The sequence below is a fragment of the Danaus plexippus genome, chromosome 17 (assembly GCF_018135715.1).
Source record: "Danaus plexippus chromosome 17, MEX_DaPlex, whole genome shotgun sequence".
Classification (NCBI taxonomy): Eukaryota; Metazoa; Arthropoda; class Insecta; order Lepidoptera; family Nymphalidae; genus Danaus; species Danaus plexippus.
In genome coordinates, this window is record NC_083548.1 from 5,397,154 (window position 1) to 5,420,142 (window position 22,989).

The 22,989-nt window shown below is 27.9% G+C and overlaps 1 protein-coding gene and 1 long non-coding RNA gene across 6 annotated transcripts in view; both read right to left on the reverse strand.

Annotated features, from left to right (window-relative positions):
• Positions 1-8,037, reverse strand: part of LOC116771381 (neuropeptide CCHamide-2 receptor-like) — a 30,855-nt gene extending 22,818 nt beyond the window's left edge. For 2 of the 5 annotated variants that reach the window (XM_061523330.1, XM_061523327.1), the window contains exon 1: positions 7,694-8,034. The gene's annotated coding sequence lies outside the window, so the exon portion shown is untranslated. Of the gene's footprint in view, positions 1-7,693 lie in introns of all 5 variants that reach the window. The other 3 variants (XM_032663226.2, XM_032663225.2, XM_061523331.1) reach the window with 3 other exon arrangements.
• LOC133319290 (uncharacterized) lies at positions 2,877-3,538 on the reverse strand. The gene is made up of 2 exons (XR_009752971.1): positions 3,368-3,538; positions 2,877-3,292 (listed from the first exon to the last, which is right to left on the reverse strand). It is a non-coding gene; the product is annotated as an uncharacterized LOC133319290 (long non-coding RNA).
• Positions 8,038-22,989: the final 14,952 nt, after the last annotated feature.

A 22,989-nucleotide genomic window follows, 5' to 3' on the forward strand; every position in this document is an offset into this window, starting at 1 on the left:
GTGTTGTAAAAGGTTCGAAGATCAGAAAATTCTTAATGCGGAAACTTTTTTATACATGTTATCTGAAACAATAATATAATTGGTATTTGTTGTGTTCTATATGAAGTACAAAGATTTATGTATAGCAAACAACAAAGCGATTTGAAGATTAGTTAATACAGCCAATTTGTTTAGTAACTGACGGGCATCGCTTGAGTGTTAATTTATTATTTACTTAACTATAAATTATTTAGAATACGTATGAAATTAAACCAATCATCTATTTTTATACAGTAAATTTTTATGTAACAAATACAGTATAAATTTGAGATATTTCCATTATTTAGATGTCTTAGGTTTATACTTGTTAACGAAATCACCAACATAGATTACCTTCTTAGTACCAAGTGGTCTGCTGGGACACTAAGAGCGTTGTCTGTGTGGAGCCATAGCTCATAAGGTTGGAACAAGTGCAAAAAAAACTCGAACCTTATAGTATTTAAGCCATTTAATGAATGAAACCTAATTAAACATTACTAGCTTTACATTGATTATTATGTTATATAAAAATTACAGATTAATACATATAATTTCAAAGTATTAAAATAAATTATAGATTTTCTTATCCCTAATCAAGTCATGACACGCAGAAACCCTTTAATACGTTAAAGATATTTTATATTAATATACATGTACATCTCAAGTGTTATAATGAAATTGAAAATACTGTCAAGCAAATTAATTATTTCAGCCGCATACATAATATACTTATGTACACAACTATCAGACATAAATTTATCTGTTTTAGAAAATTTTAATCTTTAAGTATATAGTGTTCGAAATGTTTATTAATGTTAAAAAATTTACCACAAGTATTATCATTTTATCGTTACTAACATCGCGTAATAGACAAACTTTATTTTAGTTTAAAATTTACATTCCTAGAATCTATTAAAAGAACTGCTAACGTCACTGATCTTAGATGGATTCTTATTGTGCAGCATCGAATTGTTTTATCCCGCCGCCTTCGAGATATTAAATTTTTAATGAAATCGCTTGGAACCATTGCACAATTACCATTAACAAATGAAGGAGTTATAAATTATAAATAGAAATTTAACCGTTTAATCCTGATTAAGTTATTATTTTGCTTAATATTTCTTTATCGTAATTAGAGTTCAGGAATTTTGGTTCTGTACACCACATTTAAAAGAACCCACACCACATTTAAATAATGAACCCTCGTATTCACTTCAAACTAATAATGTTAAAGAAACTGAAACTTCGTTCCAAATTTAAAATGATCAAAAGAACATTCATCGAATGCTCGAAAAATAACGATAGAAGTCAGGCAAGTATGATTACCGCATTGTTTATCATGAAAATACAAGTATAGAAAGATATGAAAGTATGGCCAAGTATGGAAAAACAAAAAATCATCATAACTGTCATCTGTAGACCGAAATATATGGCAATAATTTTGAAAATAGCAATCAAAATAATAATTAAGTTTTGATGTATTGTTGTATATTCTATACATATAATATTAACTAAATTCAAGTTTCTACGAGTTCTGACCAAAGAAATCAAACACCGCTATATACAAGGAGGAAGTCTTTAGAATTTACTACATTAATTTTCACATTCTATTTATATAGTAGGGAAAACTAATTCAGTCTTCAATAACACATTCAAAATCATGGAATTAACACTCATATAAATAAAAGGAGGCAAAGATGAAAAACTAGTATTACGATTTCATTGCAGCTAAAAAAAACAAACAACTATATACTGCTTTAAGAATCTCATGATTTAAATTACATTCGGCTAACTAATTTTTTTTTCTCAAACTACCTTTTAATTCTCTTTGCGTATTGAAGCGAACTGCCCTTTATTCCTCATTAAAGTCACTTCTCACTTGCTACACTTACTTTTATCAAAAAGAACATACCTCTATTGACAATAATTATATATTTCTTTTATAAATAACAAAGTTAGAACCTTACTACCTATAACATTGTCTCTGAGGTGTATTGTAGTTCAGGAGCTTGATGAGTGAGCGGATGCAATTGTCATCTTTAGTTAGTAGAAAATTATACAATCAAGACAATCAATTCCTTAAGGCTACACTATGCTCAACTGGAAATGACCCTTTGATTAATTAAAGTTAATAAACTTAAGCACTGTGGAGTCAATTTAACATTAAAATTAACCATTCCATGTCGCTACAATCACTTTAAAAACTTATAATAGTCTAAGCCTATAAAAACAACTGTAATCTATTGCCCGCGGCTGAGTTTTTCAATCTTTGAGTAACAACTATATAACAGAATCAAAAAAATGTGCAGTAAATTATGTAGTGAAAATTACGATCTCTAAACAATAAAACTCTTAACTTATGTATATGTACAAATATTTTTTTTACGTGAAGAAAACAAATTATCTTCGATATGACAAACCAATTTTAATGATTCTAATTTATCTCAGTACAATAATAAAGTGACATCCGAACGACGGAATATGTGATCAGTTATTTTTCCTCACACTAAAGTCTAGAAACTCATATACAAGGAGTCAAATGTCAAAGAAATTATATATTTTAAAGTTAAAAAAAGATTACCATTAAAAGTTTTTACAAACTCGTCTCTATTGGTTTGCTGTTTTAAAAGCTCTTTATTGATGAAACGCTTTAGTATTATTCGAATCCGATTTCATGCAATCTGAAGAGATTTTATAAATTGCCTTCAATATTTTGCAGTTCAACGGTTACAGTAGCTGAAGTAATATCTTAATTGACTGGACAGAATAAATAATCATGATAATGCAGGTTTATTATTTACCAGCAAATGGTGTAAATGTAACTTTTATATGAAGGCTATAGTCAATTTATTCATTCCTTTTAAAAATGCAGCAGAAAGAAAAATATTATTCACCCCCTGTCAGATTTGCTATTGTTATTATATGTGAAATTATAATTTCACACTCTCTGCCTTCACTGCTGCTTCAACTATAATGGTCTTGTATATCATTAAGCAACGCGAAGAGTTTAGCATTAGCATAAAAAGTAAATTAATGTTAGAATCGATAATATAAAAATAGACGTTCCCTTATTTTTTCCATTTTTGCAATTAAAAAAAAATAGCAGCAAAAACTTTCATAATTACAAAATTCACAGACCATATTTTTAAAAGGAATATAAAAAAGGCATTACATATTCTTTTAATATTTAGGGGCACAGCAACTGGTCTCTTGAGTTCAACTCTGTGTCCGAAACAGGTGACAGGATACTGTTTCCGATTATCATCATTAGATACTACAAAAAAAAAAATTAAAAACATTGATATATATTTAGTTTTAAGCAGATTCCTATTTCGTTTTAACTGTTTACTTAAAATTTTCACAACTTATAGCAGCCTCTTTGGAAAGGTTTTGAACAAGTTCAACTATTCTAATGAGGATACCACCTAAGTTATTTCTCAAAGTTTAAAAGAGGCTCCCTAGAAGCAAGCAACAGAATTTTATACAACTATGAAAATTTTATTCATATTGGGTATAAACAACGGACGCATTTTTATGGCGCAATTTCGAATTTCAATAAATAAATTTCAATTTCAATAAAATATATGCATAACCAGAACTATTCGATCATGGCAAAATTTTAATTCTGTTGATTTTGATATATATTTCTTTCTTCGATGTTATAAAATTTTTCATGACAAAATAAAATTTGTACGGAACAATTGTCTTCTGTCACTGAATACATTATACATTTGGAATTTGCTGAACACAATTAGAAACACAAGGTTGAGTTGGAATAGAATTTGCTTTATCAAAACATTCATAGAGGCAACTAACATCTTAACTTAACAGCTAAAAATAAACCACTTCTACTTTTACTCCATATACATTGAGTAGCATCTACAATAGTAGACATTTCTTGCTATTTTATTATAATACTGGTGAATAACAAATGGAATAAAGACTCTCCCTGTCTTTTTCAAGGATGAAAGATCTTTTGAACCGGTAAAAATTACTTATCTGGTTATGAGTACATTACTTTATTAAATAACACAAAAATACTATTGGCAATCATATTATTAATCTCTAATTTTTCTTTATAACTACAAGTTTTCGAGACTTTTTAAATGTTTAATAATGATTTTCTCAAAATCTAAAACGTTATTTTATTGACTGTTATCAAAACGTTCGTTTCATATTTTTGTTATAACTGAAACTGACTGACTGACTTTTAAACTAATAAATGTTAAATTTTAATTTCAACTAATCTTTGCCAGCGTCTTGGTCAACGTCAGTTTCATAATTAGAAACGTATAACTGACCGGCCGAACTCTATTCCGCCTTATAGGCAGTAAGTAAACAGATTTTGGATATTTATTACATTAATTTTTTTTCAGCCAAACCCATTTCATTTTCAGCGAAATTCATACAACCGTTCTTGGGATGTAAAAGGTGTAACTAATACTACTTTGTAACATACATTCCACAAGAAAGCAGAAAGATTTTTTTAAGCAGAACTAAGCGAAATCATACATAAAGAGGGGACAAGAGACATCACATCATTGTTGGAACAAATTAGAAGGTAAACACAATGACTAAACTAACATACAATGTTTCTTTGTCACGAGATATGATGAAATTGAATAATTAAGAACCTACCCCTATTTTTATATTACATAATAAGGCCTTTCTGTACTAGTAGATCTGAACTAGAGGAATCTAAAATGGATCTATTAGTCCTGTAGGAGTTCGAAGGGCTTTTCTCATAAATTAACTATTTCTGACTAACATCAATATACGTAATGGACACACTCTCCGTAATATAGAAGTAACCTTTATGTCTATTCATTGGATAAATAAAAAAAATCTCTGTGTTTAGGATATCGAAAGGAAACATAAAATAAGTGTTAAATTTTTTTTTGATTTTCTATTGTTCTGTCACTGAGCCTATTCAAATAATCTTCTAATCTTTAAATTTTATATTTATACAAAGTTACATTTTAACATTCTGTATCGATTTTCAGTCTCTATTAATTACAATTTTCTCAAATGAAAATTATAAAAAAAGCTAAACAACAGAACGTTTCTCTTTATATGTTGCTAAGTTATTCCATTTCAATCCCTTTTACTTGAATAATACATTATTATACATGCATCATACTTTCATTTGTCATCAGTATTTTCTTCCCAACCAACAATTAGCAACAAGTCTTTATAAATAAAATTTACGTTAAACAAAATTTCTGTATAAAATTACCAAAACACCATAATTACATAAATACTAAATCCTATATTCCTATTTTTATTGTTAAAATGAAAAACGTTTAATTTATCGGACATATTTACCTGGTACTTTCTGGAAAGTGCTTGGATCGCCATGATTCACTAATAATAAATATTATAGATAAATAAGATTTGAGAGAATATGATTAACATAAATTTTTGTCACTTACAAAGCATAGAACTGTGCTTCACAGTGCTACAGAAATATTCAGTTTAGAATATTACATGATAAATGAATAGTAAAGAATGCTAAGAATATTTCCAGTTCAATTTCAAGCCAGCCCAAGTTGCATGGCATCTTATACTCTGTCAATCAAGGATATTAATGATTCGATTTCACCTCGAGCAAAAATGATAAGAGCTCTTATGAATCTCTATCTAAAGATGTAAAATTTTACTATGATTTAATGAGAAAAGTAAAGATTACATTAAAAGTCTTAAACAAATGAAATCCGTTAAAAGTTTAAAAGCATACAGCTCGTTTTGTTTTATGATTACTAAATTATTTTTATTTCTTTCACGTGATTACCAGCCTATTTTTAGTAATGCGAGATTAAATCTTGAACTTTTACAGCTGTATTCAAATGCTTGCGTCCTTATTTCACGGCTAACATAAAAATTAATTGTGTCTGCCACATCAAGAAATCCATTTAAGTATTGATAAAAGAAATCCTACAAATGAATTGAGAATAATGTTAAACGAAATTATTAAGTTAATGAGGGCAATATAATTTTTTTTTTTGATAATAGCCACAAGACAAAGGAGGATATACTGAAACAAACATTTGTCTTCCAAAGCCACAGCTGTGGAATTAAGTAAGATTTAATTGACTGTCTTATTAAAGAACTTGACCTAGAAAATTTTACGTCTGAGTATTTTTTTACGTAAATGTAATTTAACTATTTTCCGAGAATATTTATATAAAAAGAAATATATGTATACAAAAAAATAACGTGTTGATTTTCTTACAATTTTTTCAAGAAAGTTGTCAACACATTTTTTAGGGTTTTAGATGCTGTTCATATTTCAGCTACTATGTAGATTCAAGTTTAATTAATCCTGTGAAATCAACTCTAAATCGATATATGCTTAGCTACAACAGTATAAATAGATTTGTGGAAAAGTATTTTCAAATCGCGTTCGCGGAACGTGAGGAATAATATTTTACCTATAAAGACAGTGATTTAGAAATGCAGCGTTATATCTTTTCTTATATTGAAAGAACGTTACGTGCATTTATAAGGATATTGGAATCTAGTAAACTATAAATTCCATGTTAGTTTGTATGTCCAGTATAAATATAATCGTAATTATATAAAATCGCCTTATTCATATAAAAAGACACTGTTAAAGAAAGGAAAGATAAAATGATATTTTTTATTATAGATTATCACCAAAAACTTGAATTTCTTGTATTACAACAATAAATTAATAAAATTCGTTGCGGATAAGGGTTTAAATTGTGCGGTAAAATCAAATATTGACAGCAGCATGGGATCGAGAAAATCGAAGATGTTATCGACATATTGAATATATGGAAATTAGTTCCTCGTTGCTTTGAGAATATAGACATTATTAAGGAAGGGAGGGTAGCTTTGTTCTAAAACAGTGATTATATAAAGGAAACATTCAAAAGAAATTTACGAAACTCCCCTAAAAGTTCATAATATACAAGACCCGACAATTTACATCATGATATATGTCCAAAATATTATTTAATAAAAACAATTAAGATTTAAAAGAATCTTTATTGAATTATTTCTTTAAAAATATTCACGACATAAAAAAGGTTTTTTTTTTATTTTATATTATTTGTTATACATTACTTAAAACTTATATTTGTACACCTTGAGTCAATTTACACTGTAAATTTCACTTGAATTAGATTTGCTGAAATCTATTCAGCTCGTAAATTGCGAATTAACATACACTAAAATAAATAAAATATATTTTATTTTTGTAGACTTTTTTTTTATACATTGTTCATTGTAATTAAGAGATATTTATAGATTGCTAATTACATGCCATCTTAGCGTAAATAAGATGCAAGTAGCATTCATATTATAAGTTCACAGAAATAGATTAAGATCTTTCATGCGTTAACTTTCACAGTGAATTAGATATCATGTAAGATTATGCATTACTTCGTATGATGATGGATGAGTTTCTGACCTTGTGGAAGAATAGATATTTTTGTAATTTGAACTGACGAAAATATGTATTTACATTTCACCGAAGTTATCTAATTTTAAAGTTTCTTTGTTACTCTTGACACATAACTGATTATAAATTACTCGCAGAAGAAAGTTTAGTTTGGTTAACTTATTAAATTATTAGATTTGTTCAAATTCTAAACAGTATAATATTTGGCGTCTTTAAAGGCTTTTAGAAGATAGCAAACTGTCCACTCACCGAAAGACGACAATCAAACGGAATTAAAATTTTCCACACCGTCGCGTCGACATCATAAATCATTCAACTTTACAAACTTTATATTTCACACTGTGTCCCGAAATAAAGCTTTATCAAGACAAAAATTAAACAGACCGTAAAAAAAAATATATATTAATTTTTATTGCAACACATAATCCATTGACAAAAATGTTATGCTAACTTTGTCTATACTTCCTAAAATAGATTTGCCATAGGATTATTTTTATTATAGATTCGTTTTGCAATGGAACGTTCAAAGTTGGCCGTTTTCGCGCCCGTCGTCGGAGGCGACCATACGGCCGAGTCTCACAAAGTAGACTAAAGTTGGTGTAACTCCTGTTTGAATGCCAGGAATTCTGCGCATGTTAAGGACCATGATGGGACTCTAAAATCTAAACATAAAGACTTCAAATCCGTTTCTATTGTGTTTAAAGCTTGAAAAGACCATCCACTCCCTATAAACTTTTAATGGTAAATAACTCTTTCATATCCTTTGTATAAAGATGGACTTGCTGTGGATAAGATAGGTTAGAGGATTATAATTTATAACCTTTATTGTTTATTATTATTCAGTAAATCGCTTATTTGAATATGGTGTGTTCACTTTATAATATTACTTCATATGTTTATATGCGTATATGTATCTCGCATACACAACTACTTTCTTCATTTGTATATTTATTTGTAAATTTTGGACATCATTGCGGATATTCATTTGAATAAAACAAAGATTGAGGTACATACTTCGCGTTTTTTAGTATAAAAAAAATATATCCAGACATTTTCATTTACCGAAACATCGGGAGTATTTAGTTTTAAAATAATTAAAAACGCATCATATCACCGAAAATCTTAGTTTTATATTAATTTGTATTTAGGAAGTCTTTTAGCTAAACAAACATATTATCTATTTTATATACCAAATTTGTCTGAATTTAAGATAACCATGGTGTGGATAATATTAAGTAAAAAAAATACCTATTTATATATTTATTTATAAACTGAAACGAATTCTTAAAAATCTAATTCTGATATTTTACATACACATCAAAGTCTGTACACTGAATGCGTAACTCCGATACATGAATGGCAACGAATTCGGAATTGAACACCATTGTCTCTTATTGGTTTTTAGAAAAAGTTTTTCAAAATTGCGTTTTCATATGAAATTGAGTTAAATGTTCTTAAAAATACTTTTAGAGTAAGAAGAAATATATATGTCTTAGTTTACAAATTGCTTTTATTGTTCCTGACCAAAAGAGTCATTTGTCTTTTAAAACTCTAATTAATGACTATTGGTATTTCATTAAAAATATTAATAGTTAAAAGGGTTACACGTATATAATAAGATGAAGTCTTTTTTTTCTTTCTTATTTTCAGAATATTTTTAATGTTAAATGTATATCTGATAAATATAAACCACTTATTGTTAGATAATCAAAATAAATGGAAGCGTTAAAATGGTATACACTATAATACTAAACTTAATGTGTGTGGCGAAGTCGGAAATTTGCGAAGAGATATAATTTTGAACTGGGAATAGATAGAACTTAGTTCTTGATATTTTAACTCAGCAAAATTATTTATTCTTATTTAAAAATACAAGTTTTTATCTCATAGATTATGCATAAAACCCTTTAACATAAAATATGATTGGAACTCTTTAGTGCTAATATTGATACCGATGCTGAATAATTTGAAACGAATAGATGAGTTTAGGAAATAGTAGTATACAAACCTGAAGAAGTAAGATGTAATACATATCTATTAAAGTTTTAGAATCTTCTATCCCATACCATTTTATTTTACATTGTAATATAAGTTCAATTCTAATATCAAACAGTTCTTTTATTCTTATTACATGTGTCGCTTTAGATACACGTTCCATAAAATATTAAGTCTAGTCACGTAATGTACTTTGAAACATTTATTTTGTTGTTAATATTATCACCGGCAAAGTTATGTGTATTCCTAAATATACACAGATACATATATATATATGAATCATATACATATAATGTATGTGTGTATATTTAGGGACTGAGTAAGAATCCAATCTGGGTTTATAAAAAAGTTGTTCAGATCTACAGCAATTATATTCAAAATCACATTAGATTTTCAAACGGTAAACAAGTTTTTCTTCGCTTCTTGATTATAAAATAAAAAAGGGGATAAACGTAAGATTAGTTTAAATTTTTCTTAGCCTAAAAGCAGTCAACCTTACAACTTAAGCTTTTTATTGCTATACTTCGTTTTTGTTTTTTTGTTTAGATGTAAAACTTAATATAATTAAAACAAAACAAGTTACGCAACACCTCATCTATCAGAACAACACCCCCGATGCGAATCACCGATAGTGATTAATCGGTTATGAAAGTAAAATTTGCAAATTTCGATTAAACATTATATCTCCGAAGGTAATATTTGCAAATTGTCTTGACACACTTTGTTTATCGTATCTTATTGACTAGTATATTCTAGAGACACCTCTAGACAGAATAAAACATGGCTTGGGTAGTTATATGTATCGTAGCAATCACAACGTTATATTTTTTGAAGATAATAATATATAATAGGTTTTGCAATGATTATTAACTTGAATGATAGCGTTAATATGAGAAAAGCTTTAAAGGAAACTTGGAGAATACCACAGCTTTCATTAACCTTAAGAACCCCATAAAATGTACAATGTCCACATTATTTAATTTACATTCGAGGCTAATATATTTTGAACGAACAAAATATATTAGCAGCGTACACACATCTAAAAAAGTCATTTATTAACATATGAAAATAATTATTAAATCACATGTTTGTCCATTGGTCTTTAATAAACAGATTAAAGTTGCATTCTTTCAATATTAGAACCTAACAATTATTAAACCTATCTTTTGACGTTTTTATTCGGAAATCAATTTAGAAATAATGATAATAATTAGTAATTTTGTCTTTAACTTGATTCGTTTTGAAGTGTTGGAGGAAATTGACCGAAAAAATATGTATATGAACCATATTTAATTTATACTGTGATTATTCTGTGTTGCTGTATCGTTCCACTTATAGATGAATCGCTTTGAAATATCTAAACGATTTTCCACGCTAGAAGTCTTTGATACCATTTGATTTTTAAAGGTTCTAAGCCAGTAACTAAAGCAGACTAAAGCAGACAGAATATTTATTATAAGTTGGACTTCGGCTTAGGGAACATCAGTTCTTATCACGTGATTAATGTCCTTTTTTTTTAAATTAACTACCAACTATTTCGTCTCCTGAAAATTCTCTTAAAATAATGGACATATCAATAGTTCAAACTAATTGTATTTATATTCGATCACAGGTGACTTGTATTTTTTCCTTTTAAATAAATGATCTACGTGGAAACTGAGAGTATCTTTATCTTAACTGAAAAATAATTATTTGACCAGAATCCTGCTGTACAAACAATATATTGAATAGATTTTCTATTTATATTATTCTATGTAATAAAAACTATCTACAGAATTAGTCTGCATACGTCATCATTTGTTATCTTAATTTATTTTCACCTGGTATTATTATACTATACAATAACTAATACTAAATTAATATAGGAAATAAAATTACATATTTTATATACGAAAATTGAGTATCCTTTGTGTATTATAATTTCCTAGAGCTTGTGCATAAATTTTGATGTAGTTAATATTATACAAAGAACGTGTGTACACTCATTTAGAATTTTCCTATTATATTTAAGCTGTATCGGTTTTAATATCAATATGTTGTTGTCAGTACAGAATGAGCTTAAAATAATAATGTTTTTAATTTTAATAGTTTTATATATAAAGAATAAAAATAAACAAATAAATATAATAATATATTATAAATCGTTGTATATTTATATACCAATATAATATCTGGAAAAATAAAATTACCCAAATTTTTTTGTATTTATTTTGTGATGAAGTGGAAAAAATTAATTACAATTTTCAACACTAATTTATTTCAAATGAAAGGAATAAAACAACAACAAATATGTCAAAAATGAATACATACTCGTATGTATGTAGAAAGTTAAATTGTTCCGTGGCGGCAGAGAGACGCAAGCGTCATTTAACACGAAAAGGAACATATTTGATGTACTTTGATATGAATATTTTAAGGTATAAAAACTTGAAGCCTCATAAGACTTCCGTGGTAGTAAAAATGAGCTTGCATATCAAATGTAAGAATAATATTTTTTGTGATCCGTGATCCGTGAACCGTGATCACGTGAAACGTCGTCGAAAAGAACCGTGAAACGTCGGGAGCATGTAGTTTTAACAAAAAATAAAGCACGCGTAGTATACCCAAAAAATATTAATTTCATTTAAATGAATAAAACTCGCGAAAGTCTTAGGTCTCATAATTTAATTAATAAAAAGTAATAATATTGTATTAAAAAAAAAAAACTTTATCTTCTCTGATTATTTCCTTTGCCGAGCTGAAAGTTCTTCTGTGTCCCACAGGTATATAAATGTAGTTAGCTACTTGACCACAACTCCTAAAATATACTGTGAAGTTTGGCTTTTGTATGTACATTTGCCTTATGTACCTCTAAATTTCGTTCTCTATACTGAAAACGACCTTTGAACGACAAATGTATATTTTTCACATTTACTCAACTATTATAGCTATTAATAAATTACATACTTATTTTCAATCAAACTTCTTCAGAAATTCACAAAGATATTTCTTAAAGTTAATGAGGTATATCTTACCGAAAGCAGAAATCATCAATTCCCTTAATATTTTAAATACTATATATATTTTATAAAAAATAAAAAGGTTTGTTTAATATCGTCTGCAATTTATAAAAAATCCAATTAAATTAACGTCTATTCACTGTTTTCTTTACAAGGATATTGTTATAATATACTTGTATATAAGACAGTTATTAAGTATATATATTTTTGAAACCAAACAAATATTTGCGAATATGCTGATAGATTTTCTATGGTCAATAAATACCTAAATTAATAGATTAATAAATCCTCCTTAAATATCTTTGTACAGTGCGAGTCCTAAACATATATTTTGGCAAGTAGTTATAATTCTAACAATGCTTTACTAACTTGGTTGACATTAAATTAGGATAAAGATGGCTAGATAAATATTAGTACACAATTTATTATAATATTATACACGATACGTATTTCTTATTTGAACAATAACAGTAGCATTGTTTTATGATATTCCCATTTTTATAAGGAACATTTGTAAAAGAATTTAAATATTCTGTCTTAGAACTCAATTTTATTGCAGACTTTTTAGAACAAAAACATTGACCGAGTGAGTTTGAAACTAATGCGGTTATAAACTTAAGGGCCAACTCATACATTGATCTAAGATTTTCTAGCCAAGATATCGATTGTTTCGTAGAATTACATTCTATATTTAAAAAAAATACTTACGTAGATTTTGGCTACCATATAATTCTATCATTAAAGGAAAACTAGTTTGCTTATTTGTTTACACAAGCTGGCGACATCTCTGATATAATTTTCGGGTCATCGCATGTATTTCAGTAATAAATTACTTTTAGAAATCTTATCAAAAAGATGGACTTAACTCGAAACTATTATTTCTCATACGTTATTGTACTTATATATTTTATTACATATATACACAATTATGTTGTAATTAATAAAAATAAAACTGAGTTTTTACTTTACTTACAATTTTAATAGGAGTAACAGACACCTGTACGATAATCCGACATATTAAAAGCAATAGTTATCTCCAAATAAATCACCAAGAAGAACTGTGTAGCCGAGTCTATTTTTTAACTATTCCATTATATCTGGAACTGTTAATTTTAAGGCGTTGAAGTTGTAACAAACAATTAAATAGGATATTGATCTTGGTCGTGAGAAATGGAACCTAGTTAATCAATATTAAACCGAAAAATATATATGAAGCTATTTTCAAAAGAAGGCCGACTATGAAAAGACGAACCCTGTAAAAAATTAATGGATTGGCCCGGGAAGTATGTTCTCGCCCACTATTCACGTCAAATATACCCTGGGATTTCTGAGTAAAAAACAAAATTTGTCTACATCACGTAGAAAACGATGGCTTGATATGATTCACTCTAAAAACCAATTTATATTTATCAGTCTCACATTGAAAATTAACGCACTAGCTGTCTAAAGTTCGTATTTAATTTAAAAAAAATGACATTGGTTCATAATCCCCCAATATATCTTCTTAATTTTATTTTAACCAAAAAAGTATAATTTCACATTCATATTGTATTCACATATCAATTAAACTCATTCTTTCTCTGGTGTTAATTTTCTTAAACATGTTTATCCTAATAATACACTGAAAATTAAAACTAAACGTTAGCAAAAATAAGTTGTAACTCATTAATCACATACATATATTTTTTATAACAATCTTATCGGATTATTCTTGAATGATTGTTAAGATTTGCTAATATTTAAGTATTTTTCAACACCATAATACGTAGTACTAAATAGACTTGTAAAATATATCCCTATTTAATTTCATCAAAGTGCTTCTTTAGTTAATAAACAAAATTAACGTGATATGGATTTAAAACTTTCATAATCCCTAAGTATTTAATTTTTTTATATACTATAAAACAATTACTTAAAAAGAAAGCCAAGCAAAAAGTAATGAATAGTAATAAAAGCTTTAAAAATATATTTTTATCCATAATATTAACATTTCACAAAGAACATAGGTATACCTATAAAGTTAGTTTTCCGTGCCATTTGTACGATAATGCAACAGTAATAGGTGATTTTGTCCGAAACAATACATCTGGTGGTAATGGAATACGAAATTTGACCGATAATTTAATTGTAGAGATGTTCCTCGGCTATGAAATGATCATGTTTCTAAAATAAAGATAATAAATTTTGTTACTTGAAAATTTTTAATGTTCTATCTATATTATCTTAATTTTGTCTTACAAAAATAGATTTCGAAAAATCTTTGCTACGCCATTACCTCGTTCGAAACTCGAATACTCATTTATAAGGAAAACCACTTCAAATTGTTCATATTTTCTTTTAATTTTCTCCATGAAATTTTCATATGGATATATGTCTAATAAGTACACTTCAAAAAACTATAATCAGGTTCATGATTTGTTTTATTATTAAAAAAGAAAATGAAAATATTTTCTGCTATTTAGGACCTCAATCAATAGGAAACGGAAGTATAAATATATATTTCATTAACTTCCTTCTAAAATATAAGAAATTATTATTGTTGTAACATTAGTATAACCCAACCTAACTCAGGTGAAAATATTATACAATGTTCTTACAAATCACCTGGCATGTTTTCGCTAAAGTTATTCTTAATACACGGAAGGCCGTGGTAAACTAATGTTTATTAGCTATTATTCGGATTGAATAACAAACAATATAAATACAAACAATTGCATTTATTATACTTATAATATTTATATACAAAATATTAGAATATATAATCATATATAATATTTACATATATAGAAAATAATTAATTATCTTTCCAGCCCTAATATAATATTTATTATAAGTTTTCAAAATTAATTCTTTTAAAGGGCATTTTTTTTGTTATTTTTATACCACTGTTTTGTACTCAACTCTGCTATAATCTATTTTGGGAATGATTATCCAATTTACTTAAAATTAAATATCTCTCGTTCATGATTTATCTCATAAAAACAATATTTTGTTAAACATAAGACAAATATTTTCTACTCTCGTTTAGCGCTAAACCTTATCATAAAGATAATTTTTCTAAGACTCGAAAAATTGTTTCCATAAATCGTTCTTCTGACGTTAAGAATTTACCTCATACAGGCAAAGAACTTCGTCCTATATGTCTTTTGTCTTTCCAAACTTTATGATTCTGTCTTAAATTTTGTCCATCACAAGTATACTCAATTTCATTTATTAAAAGACGGTGAGTCTTTGCGCTTTGGTATAGAAATGTGGTAAGGGCGGACATGAAAGCTAGGAAGAATTCTTACATATAAACTTATTAACGGCATCGATATTTGCATTACGGTTTTTTAAGAGATTTTAAAGTAATATAAATCTGAATCATAGTTGTATTGCAATTTGTTAGTAATAATTTTTTTTTTATCTACATGTTAAATTAGATGGATTTAGCGTTACTTTTTCTATAGCATCTTATATCTTATCTTCGGTGAGCATTATTTTATTTTAATAGGACGAGAATAAATACTTTTTATCAATTTTTACAATAGTTTGTTCTACTCCGTGTTTCATTAGGTATTAGCCTGTGAAAGTTTCGTTAATATTGAACATTTTAGAAACGTGCCGGAAACAACAAACAGATAGGCAGATGGATAAATATTGTTAGCACCACAAAAATTCACAACAAAAAGTTGTTGTGGATTTTGTACTTTGTTTGTTCAGTAAAGGCATTTATTTTATTATAACAAACAGTTATTCCAATTTTACCTATTTATATAAACATTTCTAGACTTAAATTAGTGTAAAAGTAAGTTTTTCAACAAATCAAATTGTTAATTTTATTATACCTAAAATGTGGAAATGGCAAATCCTAAAACTAACGTCAGAATTTATAGATTTTATTATAAGATTGGTCAACTATTACAAATTTAATTTAGAATTATTTTCAACTTCAACAGACAACTTCCTCCGAGTTCAATAAGTAACATAGTTAACAAATAAACAAGACAGTTCATTTCGAAATACCTCCAAGTTCATAATTTTCAAATATCATGTTACACTTTTAAACTATTATAGGATAAACTTGATATTTATAAACTTGAGATCTTCCCCCTCTATTTTGTTATCAAATTATAGGAAGAAATAAAAACTTTTGCGAGAGATAACATAGTTAGGTTAATTTATATTTTATGTTCTTTATTGTCAAATCGTTGCCACTACTATTGTATTCGAATATGAATTAAAACTTTCAAACTATCAGTCTTTCGGTAGGTAATGAAAACTCCTGCTAAGGTACTGCTTTGCATTTTAAAGATTTTCTGCAGCAAAATCAACATTTACGTTATCACACATTAATAAAATTTCTAAAGAATATTCTTCAAGTTCTTGTATAAATTTATTCCACTCTTCCGGTGAAGCTGTAAAAGCCGCAGAGCTAACAGCAACAAACTTTACAAAACAAAAAAAATATTCCTAAAGTCATATCGAAATAGGGATCAGTAGCAAGATTTTAAGAATTTATCACACACCTAGGTCTAAACAATTATGATTTTGATGGGTACGTACTTAGTGGAAGTTATTCGGAAAAAACAGATCCGTTAATCCGCCGGATCCGAAATAATTAAAAGTACAGAATTCGGATTTGAGCAGTTTTCCCCAAAATAGTAGAGGTGTTGTATGTGTATTTTAATGTGTTAGAACTGGACTAGGGGATGACGTAACTTTGTTTTCCACAATCCTTTTATTTAATAATTTTAATTATCTTATAACATATTTCTTGAATAAAACTTGTATTTTCGCTTTTAGTATGCGATATATATATATATATATATTACATTTTACCCGACGTGTGTTTACTTTAAAGTGTACTTTACACTTTACAGTAACCGTGATCTCGTATGCCTGTGGTATTGTCGTATCCATATAAAATTGTTAGAAATATGATGGTGGATATAAAAATATATCTGACAGTAGTAAGTATAAAGAGAGCCTTGCTGTCATGTAATTAGTTGGCTGGAGATCGTTCATGAAGGCACTATTGTTCAAGTACCTAAACTAAGCTACAATATTGTTTAAACTATACTACACTATTGTTCAGGTTCATAAAACATATATTTTTACTTAATCAAACAAAGCCAGTAGTTACAAGTAGCATGATAACTTTATTTTTAAATACCATCACTTCCAATGCAAAAAAAAAGTGTTTTCCAAATAATTATTATTTCAAATAACTATTACTCCTAAGTTGCTCTAACCAAAGAGTTTATAAGACAATAGTTGTGTCTGGCACAAATATAAGACTTCTTAAATAAAACTCTTAAAAAAATTTCTTTATCTTATGCGTAGAATTTCCGTAAGGTCAATTATAATAAAATTTATAAAGTGCATTCTATTAAGTAGGAGCTACTAATTAATATTTATATTAAAGTTGTTTACTTATTGTATAACCTCAATATTGGATTGGAAATAAAGGTTTATATATATATATATATATATATATATATATATATATAATTATGTGCACTTGATTAACTTACAAACACTTCTATTGGTACCCAAAATTAAAATTAATTTTTATTTGATCGACGGATATCCGACCATACTGAAAATGACTCTGGATTGCAATCACTATACCTAGATTACATGAAAACCATAAATCTGTGCACGTCTATCTTTATTGAATTCTTTGCAATGCACACAACACAGGAGAATTGCTTACACAACCAACTGACATATGACAGCAGTAACAAATGTAGCAGCTGCCGATGGATTTGAATTGTAATTTCATTTAGTGTTCTACGTCACAAATAAGAAAGCCCAGGTAAATTTACCCTTATAAATGTTTACCCTTTCACTTAAACTAATACATTAGATGACGGGTTTGATGGTGGTCGAAGTGTCCACATAAAACCAACTTTATTTTATCGCTCCTATCATTTCATGAATTTAGTAATTCACATGTTGTCATAAATTTTATGATGTTAACTTCTTAGCATTTTTATGCGTTTGATGTAAGTTAGGGTTACCTTACCTAAATATATAAAATTAGCGATTATTTTTAAATACATATATTAAATAGGGCACCACCTTTGAATGAGCTTCGTTTCGTTTACACTTTAACAACACAAATGAAGACTACTAGTCTTCATTTATCTTGTTAGAGTCTTCTTAATAGAATTAGCTGCTCCTCGCCTTCCTCGGCCGATACTAGGTTTTCTCTATACTAAAGGGGGCAAACGAGCAGACGGCCTATCTAATGGAGGGTAGTTACCGTCGCCCATGGATATTTGCAACATGCTGTTGCGTATGTGTTGCCACACTTGAGGTGAAGGGAAGGATGAAAGGATACTAATGGTCCAATAACAATCCTCTCTAAGAGTATTGCTGTTGTTCTGAACATAAAGTCTAGTTTTCTTGTTCGGAGGGATCTCCGTTCCGCCTAGCAGTAGCAGGGACTCCCTGGAGGCCATACTTATAAAACCTGCTCAACACCTAATACAGACTTAGGCTCCTGTAAGATCCAAAAGATCATTATACACATGATCTTCCAGGGAGAGGAAAGGGTGGGAAAAAGGAAAAGGCAATCAGTTTTGTCACTCATCGGACGTAACAAAGACGTCAAAAACTAATTCACACCGATCTTCTATGTAAGAGTGGTACCCCCGCGGTCGAACCAGCCCTTGTTCGAGCTGTAGTTCTTGACCAGAGCTAATTCTTGACCACATCTACCACGTACATCAAAGGAATAGAGAGGTACAAAAGTATCTTCAATTCTTGTCATTATTTCTGTTCTTATATTCTGCAATTAGTGTGGACCAAAACTTGATGGTTACATTATTAATGTTTTCCCCAGTGACTCTAAAAACAAGCTTTTTAAAAATAAATCTTAAAAAAGAATCGATTTACTTTAGAATGCCCGTTTTTCTTCATAGTGATATTATTTCGCGACTAATTAAAAAAAAATAAAAATAATAACTGTTTGTTAAAAATTTACAGTTTCTTGACGGAATTGGAGAAAAGCCAAGTCTTCCTAATGACTTTTCCAATACTCTGATAATATAAAGAATATTTTAGTTTTACATCACGCACTAAAACACTTTGCTAAAATTAATTCGATGTTTATGTAGGTTATATTAATATCCCTTTATGATTTCAAGTATCTATATCAGTAACTGATGTTAACAAAACGTTAATTTTCTATTTCAATAAATCACAATCTATACCGAAAATTATTCGGGAGCCGCAACGTTAATTAGTGATTGTGCAACATTTAACAATATTTACATTCGTGATTTATATTTTACAAAAATGTAACGCTAAAGCTATAAATTCCAAAAATATTTATCAAATATTATAAGAAAATTCAAATCCATCTATTAATACCTATTATATACAATGATGGCCTTTGTGTATTTATCACTCAATGTATTATCTTAAAAATTAATTTAATCAATTTACTATAGGCTTACTACGTGCTTAATTATAGTATAATATGTTCATTACGGAACAAACGCTGACTTTTAAGAGATTTCGAAATCGAAAGAGCAAGATAGATTGAGTTTAAGTTGTTATCCGACAAACTAAAGGAAGGCCCTGAAATTAAAACTCAGTTTTAGACACTGACTGACTGAAGCCAGATCTCTGAGAGTTGTAATATGTTCCAAGTAAGAGTATTATTAATATACTCTTTAAATATAGAAGCATTTATTATAAATGTTATATCAGTAAATATAATTCAATTACAAATAGAAATTGGGGAGGATATACATATAATCGTCTCAATTTGATAGATACAATTACAAGCAATATAGCTGACATGTTTGCAAGAGAAAAGCCTGCGACGCATAAATGAGACAAAAACAAAACTTTATTTATAGACTAAAACAATGTTCATTTAAACCAAAATAACACACTACAGAGGAAAACATTGACATACCCTTCAAGTTCTTATAATAATTTCCTCTAAAGTGCGAATAAAATTTGCATGACTTTCTTGCTTCTATTAAAAATTAAACTGAAATACGCTGTTTCTTCCAGGCAGAATCAGAATTATTAAAAGCAATTATTTTTAAACATTATTGTAACATTATTGACGAAAATTTTCAAAACATATATATATATATATATATATATACATAGAATGTATAAATTCGTCATTATTTTAAACATAATATCACCTTTATTTTGAAGTAATCGTGAAAGTGTTAAAGAAATATATATATTTTTTAATATAGATCAATCTGAATTGTATTGCATAAAGGAAGTTATGGACCCTAGTTTGAAATTGGTTGTCTTGATATACTATAGTTGTAAACCCTTTTAAAGTGAAATATAAATAGAATATTCCGTCGGTTTAGATATTTTAGTAAGAACAATAGTTTTCTGGAGGATCACTAATCCAGACACAGCTTTTCAACCATTGTAGTAATATGCTGTTGAATCGCCAGTTTTATTTCTACGTGTAGTAAAAATATCGTTCCAAGCTTAAGGAACACCATGTTCAAACTGGAACATAACAGTTTGGAAAACAAGCAATAGCATTTGTACGGGTAAAATGGAACAGAACTTTATAAACGGGAAGTTTTAATTGCGAAGATCTGGTGCATAAAGCTATGGAGAAAGGTAAATTAAAAGATAAATGTTGGCGAAGAAATCATATCGAATTTCATTCGCCTGTTTAGGGATGAAAATCATTACATTATAATTAAGGAGTTTTCAGAAAAAACAACAATGTGAGTTTTCCAAGAAATTTTATAATCATTTTAAAAAATTTAAGGCTTCCAAATTTTTCATGAGTTAATAGGACTTCATAAATCTAGTTAGCTGCCACATCGGCCCTGAAGTTATTACCAAATGAGATTTAAGTTTCCGAAGCATGTGTGGACTTTAGACACTGCAGCTAGAACATAATCTTTATGAAAAGGCAGTAGGCATATATATACACAAAGGCATATGTATAATGTATAGCTATAATTTTAATAAATTCAGCAAATACAAATTCAATTATTATACAAATAAAGTTGCATGTATCTCATTATATTGGCTGATTGGTGAAAAATTATAAAAAGAAAAGACTAAGTTGTAAAAATAATACTTAGACCCCAACCAGATCAAAGTCACATTTTTATTTTTATATATGTATATAAAAATGTAATGACAGTATGAAGTCTGAGTTGTTGCCTATTGTATTTTGTTACCCCATTCAGCTTACATTTAAAAATTAAATATATTTTTTTATTCTGTATGATTAAAGATTCTTAAACTTTAAAAGTTCTATTCAAAAACAGTGCATACGAATGTATAGAATGTTAGAAGGACTAAAATTAATATTAATATCCTTATAAAATATTCTTTTAACGTAATAAAAAAAATATTTTTATGATTAAATAATTTTGATTCATAAAATCAATTAAAAGTCGTATTAACAGTATAGAATGAAAACTTATATTCACAATCAAAATTAAAAACTCCAAGTTCTGGAACAAAGCTTCCCATTTTTATATTTAACTATCGATGACTTTTACATTATAATTTTTTTAAAGCCTTATTTAGTTTCAGTACTAGTACATAAAGAATCTTACCGTTCATCTAATGAAAGAGAATAACTTTCTTTAATACCTTCGATAATTAACAAATTTTGTACCATTATTTTAATATATTTCATTGAAACACGGAGTACCATACTATATTTAGTAAAACTTAAAGCAATTTTAGTTTACGATAAAACTAAAATTGCTCTTAAGCAATGCCACGCCAACTCGTCTAACAAATTGATCAAATTTTATCGCTCTCCAGTTCTAAGTCTGTTACATAAAGGTGAGTCCAACAAGTTTTTTCTGTAAAACTGATAAATTATATCTTTTAAAGGATGAAATAAACATATTATGAACTATTACAGAAGCATTTTAACTTATACTTGATCAATGCAGAAACTTATAGGATATATTATTAACCTAGGATCATTATCTCAACTCTTAACCAATAATAAGCAACACAACACTTGACTGATGAACATCAAACGAAATATAAAAATGGTTAATCGAAATATAACCTCAAGATTGTTTTCTGTGTAACTGTGTTGATTATATAAGATTATTTGTTATCTGTACTAAAACAATAGTTTTCTATGTTTTCTATGACAAAAAGACCAATAAAGAAACGATGTTCTTAAAGATAATCAATCAGTTATCATCATTTTCGATCATCGGTAGAAAACAAAAGAAGGAATCAATGTGATGAACGTTCAGACTTTTTTATTTATTTACTCCAATTGATTTTATCTTAGGCTAATTATGTTATAAAAATCATATTGGAATACTAATGAAATTAATATGTGGGTTTCAGACACTACATATCAATATATTGTTTTTAACAACTGAATAAATCCTGTAGACGTGTTTATATTGAACAAGTATAAAAAGTTACATGGATACATTTAGACAAATTATAAATGAAAGAAATTTTTTTTAAAGCCAAACCATACGACGGTAAGCGCTTGGTCTCATCTACGTGAAATCAATAAAAGAATGCTTTATTGAAAGTAGCACTACGTTAATAACAAGAGCCAGTTTC